The sequence below is a fragment of the Lithobates pipiens genome, unplaced genomic scaffold, assembly GCF_037356315.1.
Source record: "Lithobates pipiens isolate NorthernLeopardFrog02 unplaced genomic scaffold, aLitPip1_a1.2 Scaffold_30, whole genome shotgun sequence".
Lineage (NCBI taxonomy): Eukaryota > Metazoa > Chordata > Amphibia > Anura > Ranidae > Lithobates > Lithobates pipiens.
Window position 1 is genome coordinate 170,474,962 of NW_027507791.1, and position 12,133 is coordinate 170,487,094.

The following is a 12,133-nucleotide window of genomic DNA, read 5'->3' on the forward strand; positions in this document are numbered from 1 at the left end:
AATAATAATAGGATTGTGTAATGCAAAGATCAACTAGTCTAATATAAGCTTTCTCATTGGTACCGGCATATCCTTTAAATTTAGACTAACGCAACTATTTCTCGGCCATTTTCAAGCTAAGCTTTCAATCTCTTACCTTTGAACTGCGATACTTCCTCCCTACAATATTAAGCCATTTAAATGTCCTATTGGTCGCCTATATTATATAACTCTCTGAAAAGCCTATATGTAGAGAATAAAACTAGTCTTACATCTTAATAAAACAGTTTTATTACTCAACCAGTATCAGCTGTCATGTACTGTATTACTTCTTTTTCTCCACCTTATCTGTCACAGTTAAAACACAGTGACAAAACATTTCTTTTTACCGCAGCAAAATGTGAGAAAAGCAGTGTAAGCCGTCTTTCTGCCATATGCAACCATCTCTCGCTACCTCTATGCAATAGGATTCTCTTTCCAGTGGAAACGGAAAACCGTCAGTGTAAGCCGTCTTCGTGCGTAACAAAATTAATGGAACGATTTACACGTTAGAATTTGCAAGCTACGTCAATTTACTATTAAATAGAGTACCTTTGCATTTATCCCTTGACTTTGCAACTATCCCTTGATCCCTTTTGTGTATTCACTTTATCTCGACCTATCTATGCTGCCTCAATATTTTTCCTAATTTGTTTTGCTATACTTATTATTATTATATTATAGAGATTACTAACTCGAAATCTTTGTAAACCTAACCATATTTATAATGTCTACAGCTAATTTTACGTTAAAGCAAAATTCACACAAAACCATCTTTTTAGTGTTGAAAATATATTTATTGAACATTTCAAGTAAAAACAATAATAGACAGTAACCTTCATGAAGCAAATACAAGCAGGAACAGTAACAGGACTACATTTATGAATGGACGGCTAACGACTATCAACCACAGTCGGCCCCGTCGGAAAGTTTGGAAAACAGGGAAAACAGCCTGTTCCCGATCCACAAGGCCACAGTAGGGACAAAATACTCATGGGTTACTACATGAGACAACGTGTAATTAGCATTACGAAGAAGACAGAAAGAAAGAGAGAAAAGAAAGGGAAGAGAGGAGCAAAAGAAAGAGGAACAGAGTGATACAGGGAAAAATGAATATCAAGATGAGAGGAGAGGGAAAAGGGGGGAAGGGGAAGGGATACGGGTAGGGGGGGGAAGGGTAGGAGAGAGCCCACAGCGTCCTCATGCATTCAAAATTTGTTCCATTAAGGTGTCAGAGGAAGAGAAGCGGAGCCAGATCGACCATTGAGATATAAACTTGGTGTAAGTGTCATTGTCCAGTGCCAACATCTCCTCCATTCTCATGGTGTCATTCATAATGGATACCCACCGTGACAATGGGGGGGTAGTCGTCGTCTTCCAATAAGCAGGTATCAGCTGCCTAGCAGAGGACATAAAAAAACGAAGCAATCTTTGTCTCTGCGATTTAATAGACCCGGGCAATATTGAGAGTAATGCAATTTTCGGAGAGATAGGAACTGGAGTATCAGCTAGAAGATTATAACATTCAAAAACCTGTGTCCAGAAGGGGCGGATCCTCTCACAGTCCCACCAGACATGTAGATAGGTTCCGACTGAGGCTTCACAGCGCCAGCAGGTGGCTGGCGTAGACGGGAAGATTTTGTGTAAAGTAGCAGGGTCTCTGTACCATCTGGACAGCAGCTTATAGTTCTTCTCTTGAGAGTAGCAGGAGATGGTCGACTTGTGTGTGAAGTGGAAAGAAGTTTGCCAGTCCGGCACAGTGATGTCTTCACCCAAATCCGCAGACCACAGCCTAGTATAAGGTGGGAGCTGATCATGCGCTAAAGTCTGTAGTAAGTTATATAAGGAGGATAGCAGGTGTTTGGGGGCTTCTGGGAGCGAGCACAACACCTCAAAGTCGGTAAGCTTGCGGTGTATTTGAGAGGAGGAGTGTAGGCGTTTGGTAAATGCGGACACCTGTAGGGCCGTGAGCCAATCTCCAGAGTCTGCCAGGGGGACCGGGGTCCCCTGAGAGGGATGCACAAATGTGTGAGCTTGCGGCCACTCCGCACGCCTAAAGGGTCCTAGGGAGGCTGCCCCTGTACTTTGTGGTAAAGCAGGATGGTCAAAGAGGGACGTCAGGGGGCCCGGATCAGAGGAAAGGGTGGTGTTTAGCCCTGTCTTATACCATAATTTCAAGGAGGCCAAGGTCAATGGGGATAAGGATGTCATACTAGAGTAGTCCTGATTGTATCCCCATAGAAGAGCTCAGAGATCCACAGGAGAAAGGTCCTGTTCAACGGCCACCGAGGCCTTGCAAGGAGGACGGGGGAACCATTCTATGATGCGAGTCATATGAGCAGCTGCATGGTAAGTCTCAAAGTCAGGGAGGCCTGTTCCCCCCATAGTCTTCGGGAGTGTAAGCAGTTTAAATTTAACTCTGGGGAGGCCCCTGTTCCACATGAATCTGATGGCTATCGAACGCAGGGAGATGAAAAATGATTTGGGGACTTGGATGGGGATGGTTTGAAATAAATACAGGAGCTTGGGCAGGATGTCCATCTTTAGGATATTAATCCTTCCGAACCAGGGCAAGGGAGACCCCCCCCATTCCTCAAGGTCCTTCCGTATACGGTTAAGCAGGGGAATATAGTTCAGGGAAAACAGGTTAGCTAGGTTGGAGGGTATAATAACCCCTAGATAAGAAATCCCCTTGGTCTGCCATTTAAATGAGAAATTGGATTTTAGAAGGGACAGTGTGGAGGGGGTGAGGGATATGTTAAGGGCTTCAGTCTTAGTAATGTTGATCTTGAAGTTACTATGGGTACCAAAACGTTTAAATTCTCTGAGTAGGGATGGTAGGGAGGTGTGCGGATTCTGAAGGTACACAAGGAGGTCATCAGCATACAGGGAAAGTTTGTGATGCGCAGACGGAGTGTGGATACCTAGAATGGAGGGGTTTTGTCGTATGGCACAGGCTAAATGTTCAATAACAATGACAAAGAGGAGGGGGGACAGGGGGCAGCCCTGGCGGGTACCGTTTGCAATGTCAAAGGGGGCTGATGTGGTACCGTTGACTAGGACCGTAGCCGAGGGTCGTGAATATAGGGACATAACTTTAGAGATGAAGGGAGTTCCGATGCCAAGTTGTTGTAGAGACAGCTGTAGGAACCTCCAGCTGACCCTATCGAAGGCCTTTTCAGCGTCAAAAGATAAAAGGCAAGCTTTCAGGCCTTTACGTTGGATCAGGGAGATAAGATGTATCGTCTTGGAGGTGTTGTCCCTCGCTTCTCTGCCAGGGACAAAACCCACTTGATCGTTGTGAATAATTTTAGGCAATAAAGGGGACAGACGGGTAGCCAGAACTTTCGCAAATAGCTTAATATCTATGTTGAGCAGGGATATGGGTCGATAGCTGCTGCATTGGGATGGGTCCTTGCCTGGTTTAGGGATAATAGAGATGTTGGCAGATAAAGATTCCTTGGAGGGGAGGTTAAGACTGTCTACCGAATTAAAGGCCTTTGTCAGAAGGGGTGCAAGTTGTGGGGCAAATGTCTTGTAGAACCGGGGTGTAAAGCCGTCAGGACCCGGGCATTTGCCCACTTTAAGGGCTTTGATGGCCTGCAGAAATTCAGAAGTAGTTAGGGGCTCATCTAGGGATGTCGCGTCTGCATCATCAATAGTGGGTAGAGCAGTTTCCATAATATAATCCTGTGTGGGGTCGGGAGAGGGGGGGGACCGATCGGAGGGGTTTGCACGCGGGAGGTTATAAAGCTGTGAATAATATTGCCGGAAGGATTCAGATATCCCGGAGGTGTTAAACGTTTTCCTAAGGTCCGATTGGACGATAAAGGGGATAGAATGTCGTGGGGGTCTAGGGTGAATAGTTCTGGCCAGGTGTTTACCACATTTATTCGCCAGGGAGTAGAAGTGATTCCGCGCTTTATCCCGGGCAATGAGGGAGTGCGCGTCTAAGAGCTGTAGCAAGTCTCTGCGGGCGTTGGAAAGCCGGACAAAAACCGTAGGGTCCAGGTCTTTTTTATGAAGGGATTCAAGGTCCGCTATGGTAGAAAGGAGTTTGCGTATATCATGAGCGCGGGCCTTCTTAAGGCGGGAGCCGTGTTGTATGAGGGTACCCCGGATCACACATTTGAGTGTGTCCCACTGGTTCAAAGGGGAGGTTGTGTCCGCGGAGTGGTCACCTATGAAATTTTTAATGACTTTGGAGACATCCGCCACGCACACGGTGTCCCGCAGCAGATTGTCATTAAGCCTCCAGCTCGCCCCCCGGCGGGCAACAGGGGGGCGGACTAGAGTCAGATAGACGGGGGCATGATCGGACCATAGGAGGTTACCGATCGCCGTTTGGAGAGGCGTGTCTAGAAGTGATTGCGATATGAGAAAGTGGTCCAATCTACTGTAGGAGTTGTGTGAGACTGAAAAATAACTGTAATCCCTTTCCGTGGGATGCTGGACTCGCCAGGCATCCACCAGATGGGAGGAATGGAGGAGTGATTTAATACGTGTCAAGGTGGAGCAAGGTACAGAAGACTTACCCGAGGATGTGTCTGCGGATGGGGAGAGGGCAACATTGAGATCACCTCCAACAATAAAAGCCGACCCTCCAAAGGAGGATAGTCTGGTGAGGACTGAAGAGAGGAACCGAGCCTGGCCCACGTTCGGCACGTAAACGTTAGCTACTGTAAAGAGAAAATCGTTTAGTTTCAATTTCAAAAATACATAGCGGCCTGAATCGTCTATGAGAGAGTCCAGGACCTCCGGGTTAAAAGATTTATGAAAGGCAACAGACACCCCCTTGGATTTGGCCTGCGGATTAACACTGTGGAACCATTGAGGGTAGTACCTATTGCGCAGTGCCGGAATAGCTCCAGCTCGAAAATGTGTTTCCTGGAGCAACAGAATTTTCGCGTGCTTTTTGTGAAAATGGTAAAGTGTCTGGCTCCGCTTCTCGGGAGTGTTGAAACCCCTACAATTAAAGGAAGCAAAAGTTATCGAATCGTCACTAGCCATGGGGGATCATTAGGGTGGAGCTCGGGATCAATAGGATAAGTGACACTATGGGCAAACCCCATTGGGGTAAGGAACAGGAATAGAGGATGTACAGGGGAGGTAAGGGAGGGGGGGAGGGGTGGGAGGGTAAAGGCAGAGAGAAGGTGAAGGGGAGAAGAAAAGAAAGAATAGAGAGAAAGAACAGTATGACAACCTTGCATAAGTAGTAACAACAGTGGCAGGTATGGTAACCCGTTCCCAGCACAATAAGCAGGGGGACATGAAACAGGGCATTTAGAAACATCAGTGATAGGAGACGGGCCCAGTAGGTCAGGCAGAAAAGAGGAGTAGGCAAGAAAAGTAAAATAAAAATAAAAATAAAAAAGGCCACTAGGTGGCTCCAAAAGGCAAACATTACAAAGAAAAGAAGCCTGTCATAAAGGCACAAATCAGTGCATCGCACAGTGATCATAGGATCACCGTGGGGCGCACAAAAAAAAAAAAAAAAAAAAACCCCGTAAAGGGGGGGGGGGGGGGGAGTGTGGGATAAAAACACAGAGTCGGGCAGCTCCCAGCACCCCGGCCCCATGGGTAAACCAGTATCAGTTGCGACCTAAAGAGTAAACTAAAGAACATAGTAAGCATAAACATCTTAGTGGTCATCAATAAATGCAATTGTAAACCGGCATAAAATAGAGAACATCTATGAGTCATAGGGGGAAGAACATGCAATAGGCCCAACAAAGGGATCAGATTAAACAAAACAATAATCATAAAGTATGTCAAGGGCAACACGGAGGGGACCGTTGTATACAGTGGGTTGCAAAGACAAGTCTTGAGATCAGTCCAGGAACTATCAGCACAACGGATAACCCCAACTATAGGGAAAGGGGGGAGGGGAACACAGCAACGGGGGTTGTAAAAGATATGCAAAAAACCTGTAAACAAAAGGGTTAATCAACATGTGAGATATTCGACCCATACGGGTCCAAGGCCATCACAGGGGAAGGCCCCAGCGGCGGGAGGAGAAAACAGGCCCGGGGGGCCCACTGGATCGGGTCAGTCGTTGGGATCCTGAAGCTGCGGGGACCGAGTGGTGCGCTTGCGTCCTTGCTTCTGCCATTGCGGGGTGTAGGGTAGACCTGGAGTGGTCGGTGCAAACGGCCAGTCAGGCAGGGCAACTTGGGGCAGTTCAAGCGTACTAAGAAATGTAGGCAGGTCCCCCAACGTACGAAATACAGCGGTTTTACCCGCGTGGTGCACTCGAAGATGGAACGGGAAACGCCATTGGTATTTGATCTGTCTTGCTTGCAGGAGTTGCGTGAGGGGTCGTAGGGATTTCCGCAAAGCCAGTGTTTGGCGAGAGAGATCAGGAAGGAGCATGATGGGTGCGTCATTAAAGAGGATCGACTGCTGCGTGCTGGCGGCCCTCATAATGTTCTCCTTTATTTTGTAGAAATGGACACGGCACAACGTGTCACGAATGAAGGAGGGGTCAGGGGTACGGGGACCCGATGTACGGTGCACCCGGTCCAATTCGATCGGGTCATCCTTGGGTCGTTGGAGCAGTTGGTTGAAGATAGTCGTCACAGCTGCAGGCAGGTTTTTGGGGTCAACCGACTCGGGTATCCCCCGTATACGGATGTTGTTGCGGCGACTGCGATTTTCGAGGTCGTCCTGTTGGTATGAGAGCTGCTGAAGCAGGACAGTGTGGGTATTGAGGATCCGATCATGTGATTGTACAGTGTCCCGCAGGCTATCTACTGTGCTATCCACATCATCAAAGCGCACCCCCACATCTTTTCTCAAGTCAGAGATTTCCTTGCGGTATGTTTCCTCGATCCGGAGTACACAGTGTTCAAAGTCAGCTTTGGTGGGTAGAGACCTCATGTAGCTGTGCAGAGATCTAATCTGCGATTCCATGTCCCATCCATCCCCCGATCCTAGGGAGGCATTAGAGCGGCTTCTGGTAAGCCTGGGGGAGAGGGCAGTGTCCTCAGAGTGTGAGAGCAGGCTGTGGGGACGCACCTGAGACTGCAGAGCTGATTCAGAGCGTGCCGGGGATGGAGGGGCCGGCGTCCCTTTGGATGCCGGTCGGTGCTGAGAGGACGACCGTCCATGGCCAAAATAATCATCGAGATCCCCTCCCGGGTGACGGTTATTGCCACTCTTGTGTGCTTTGGGCTTGTCTTTCCCCATGGTGCTGTGTATAGTCCGGTTTACTGTCCGAAAGAAGGGCCGGGGGAGCCAGGAGCTGAGTATAGGCCCGACCTACCTCTCCATACGTGGGGGCAGGTCTTTAGAGGTGAAAGTCCAGATCATTCAGGGGGGCTTGCATATAAAGCAGAACGTGGTTCTATAGGTACAATCTTGAGATAGATCAAGGTGACCCCCGCCGTAGCAATTCTGTGGGGTATAGTGGCTGAGTATCTGAGAGGATTAAAGGGTCATCCAGGTAGAAGGAATGTAAAGTGGTCAGTCCCCTGCTGCAGTAGAGTAAATGAATAGACAAGGGAGCCAGAGCAGAGTCTGTGTGCAGAGGGCTGCAGGGGATGCCTGGAGTAGTGGACCAGGAGAGCAGGCTGGGGTCACAATCAAAGGTGGATGGGGGACCACAAGCAGAGAGATAAGTCTACTAAAGCAATCCTCCGTGAGGGGGGGTTTTCAAGCAGGCAGACCGCAGATGCGAGCCAAAACATCCGCGGAGCACGTTTCTGGGCAGCAGTTGCAGGAAACCCTGGGGATCCTCAGGCCTCAGTAGGCCGCATTAGGCCGGGGCCGGCCGCGGGCCCCCCGAGGGCCGCGGAAGCTCGAAACCACCCCAAATAGGATCCGGGCGGGGGGGGGAGACAACTGGAGGGGACCGATGACAGCCCCTTACCTCACCCGCCGGCGTGGCTCCGATGGCTTCAGGCGATCCCGGAGGCCCAAGATGGCGGCGGCCGGCGGAGAAACTAGTGGCAGGTCCGGGCGGCTGGAGGCCTCAATTCCGAGGGAAAATCGTCCAGGACCCCGTGGCGGCACAGCGCGGACCGGGCGCAACAATTTTCTGGGCAGATTGTGCTCGTTGGCAGGTGGATGGCGACGGATTGCTCCGTGACCGGCGGGAGCTCCTCAACTACACGTCCGCCGCCATTCGCGTCAGGCCACGCCCCCCCAAAACCATCTTTTTAAAACCTTTTACACACTGCACATTAAGATTAATGCAACCATCTCTCGCTACCTCTATGCAATAGGATTCTCTTTCCAGTGGAAACGGAAAACAGTCAGTGTAAGCCGTCTTCGTGCGCAGCAAAATTAATGGAACGATTGACACGTTGAAATTTGCAAGCTACGTCAATTTACTGTTAAATAGAGTACCTTTGCATTTATCCCTTGACTTTGCTACTATCCCTTGATCCCTTTTGTGTATTCACTATATCTCGACCTATACATACTGCCTCAAAATTTTCCTAATTTGTTTTGCTATACTTATTATTATTATTTTATAGAGATTACTATCTCTAAATCATTGTAACAAGTTATAAAGTCTACAGCTAATTTTACGTTAAAGCAAAAGTCACACAAAACCATCTTTTTAAAACCTTTTACACACTGCACATTAAGATTAATGCAACCATCTCTCGCTACCTCTATGCAATAGGATTCTCTTTCTGACTCTATTTTGTGTATTACTTCTTCTCCACATTAACTGTCACACTGATAACCATTTGTAACACATAACACTTGCAACACATTTTTTAACAGCGGCAAGAAGTGGTTGCAGTAGCAAAGCAAAGCAATACAGTTTGGTTACATTAATAACACATAATGCAACTATTTTACATTCATTTTAAATTCACATCATGCATACATCCTAATGTAAGCTGTCTATCACTATTAATGTTCATGGTTACTGATACATTATGCCGATGACCAGTGGAAACGGAAAACAGTCAGTGTAAGCCGTCTTCGTGCGTAGCATAATTCATGGAACGATTTACACGTTGGAATTTTCAAGCTACGTCAATTTACTCTTAAATACCCTTTAGCTGCTTAGCTCACACTTTGCTGTATGTAGCCGCGTTTACATGTAAGTAACCAATGGGGATTGACATTTCATGTCCATCTCACATCTCTAATGCAATTTGTCTCTTTGCCATGTCATACTTTGCCAGTTATTATACTTTCTCATCCGATAGAAACCTAGTCGTTGCTGATATTTCATGATTACAGCAATCATCTCATCTAATTGCTATTCCGACATTTTGCCTTGGTATTACTTTGCAACGCTCTATTGAACAATGTAAAGGTAAGCTAGATATTTTGTGTATTTCCACTTAAACTCTACCTGTATATACTGTCTCAATATTATCCTTTCTAATTTTGCTAAATTAGATTATAGAGTTTGCTATGTCTAAATCCAGGTTACCTACTCACCTTTATTACGTATACTGCTAATTTTAGGATAATACAAAACCATCTTATTGCTTCTTTACACGCTGCACATGTTAAGAGTAATGCAATGCTACCGTGAACAGTTTAATTACTCGTCTCACAGTAACTGGTATCTCTCTGCTATAGGAAACTGAATTTGTACTAGAACGATCACTCATCTAATATCAGTCCACTCAGTGCTACCGGGATAACTTTTAAATTTAGAGTAATGAAATGATTTCTCAGTCATTTTGGAGCTACTGCAACTAACGCTTCCGATCTCATTTCGACTGCAATACTTAATCTCTGCTATTGCAGAATATTTAGCTGCTGACACGTAATTAACTTGATTGATAAAAACCTACACACGTTGTTGCTGTTATTTCGTGTATTTCCACTTAAACCCGTTATAGTTATTTTGCTATATTTATTACTAGTATAAACAGATTACTATCTCTAAATCCTGGTAAACCAGCTCACACTAAACCATCTAATTTCTACCTTACACGCAGCACATATTAACATTTAGCCGGTATAGTGAAATAGTAAACGAAATGTGTAGATCACTCATCTAATATCGTCTTTTCAGTGCTACCGGAACAACTTTTAAATTTAGAGTAATGCAACGATATCTCAGTTTTATGAAGCTACTGCAACTAACGCTTTGGATCTCTTTCCTGATAAATTACGCTCTGCAATATTAAGCAATGTAAATTGTCCTATTGGTCTGCTAACAATGCTATGTATAATAATACAAATCTTTTAAAAGCAATATCGTCTCACTGCAATACTTACACTCTGCATAATATATATGAATAATGCGAATAATGCTAATAATAAAGTCGTCTAAAACTCGGCTATAAGTAGAGAATAAAACTATCTTACATCAAAATAAACCATGTACTGCCAAACCAATAACGGCCAATTACTTAACGTCTATCAGTCAATGACTTAACAAAATAAACTTAGCACTCTTTTGCTCTATTTTGAATAGTTGTAGTTCTCCACATTAACTGTCACATTGATATCACCACTGACAACACACCACTTTTTAGCAGCACCAAAATATGAAAAAAGCACTTTATATGTTTCAAAAGTAGTTGCATTAGCAAAAAATAAAGTCCTGTCTTCTTTACACGCTAGCTTTTCTGTATACATTAATCTCTCTGTGTACACCAGCCACTCAATATAGACTAGCCTCTCTGTCTTCTGTATACAGGTGCCCGTAATCTATATACACTAGCCTGCCTTCTTTTTACAATAGTCTCGGTGTCCCAGCCTCTCTGCATACACTAGCCTCACTGAATTCCCCAGACTGTCTTCTGTATACACAAGCCTATCTGTAAAAAAAAAAATAGCCGGTCTTCTGCATACTCTAGCCTCTCTGTGTAACACAGTCTCTCTCTGGATTCCCTAGCCTACATCTCTGCATATCCAGGACCTTCCTCTGTATAATCTAGCCTATCTGTATACACTAGCCTGTCTTTTGTACACATTAGCCTCTCTGTGTAAACTAGCCGGTTTACTATATACACTAGTCCATCTGTATACACTAGCAAGTCTGCATACTCCTGCCTCTCTGTGTAACCCAGCCTCGCTCTCTCTCTCTGTATACCCTAGCCTCCATCTCTGCATACCCAGGACGTTCTTCTGTATAATCTAGCCTATCTGTATAAACTATCCTTTCTTTTTTACACATCAACCTCTCTGTATAAACTAGCCGGTCCTCTGTATACACTAGTCCGTCGGTATACACTAGCATCTCTTTATACATTAGCTCTCTGTATACCCAAGCCTCTCTGTATACACTAGTCCACCGGTATACACTAGCAAGTCTGCATACACTAGCCTCTCTTTGTAACCCAACTTCTCTCTCTGCATACCCAGGACGTTCTTCTCTATAATATAGCCTATTTGTATACACTAGCCTGTCTTTTGTACACATTAGCCTCTCTGTATAAACTAGCCGGTCCTCTGTATACACTAGTCCATCTGTATACACTAGCAAGTATGCGTACTCTAGCCTCTCTCTCTGTATACCTTAGCCTCCATCTCTGCATACCCAGGACGTTCTTCTGTATAATCTAGCCTATCTGTATAATCTAGCCTATCTGTATACACTAGCCATCCATCTCTGCATACCCAGGACGTTCTTCTCTATAATCTAGCCTATTTGTATACACTAGCCTGTCTTTTGTACACATTTGCCTCTCTGTATAAACTAACCGGTCTTCTGTATACACTAGTCCACCTGTATACACTAGCAAGTATGCATACTCTAGCCTCGCTCTCTGTATACCCTAGCAAGTCTGCATACTCCTGCCTCTCTGTGTAACCCAGCCTCACTCTCTCTCTGTATACCCTAGCCTCCATCTCTGCATACCCAGGACGTTCTTCTGTATAATCTAGCCTGTGTTTTGTACACTTTAGCCTCTCTGTATAAACTAGCCGGTCTTCTGCATACACGAGTCTCTCTGTATACCCTTGGATGTCTTTTGTATACACTAGCTGCTCTTTATACATTAGCTCTCTGTATACCCAAGCCTCTCTGTATACACTAGTCCGTCTGTATACACTAGCAAGTCTGCATACAGCAGCCTCTCTGTGTAACCCAGCCGCTCTCTCTGCATACCCAAGATGTTCTTCTCTATAATCTAGCCTATTTGTATACACTAGCCTGTCTTTTGCACACATTAGCCTCCCTATATAA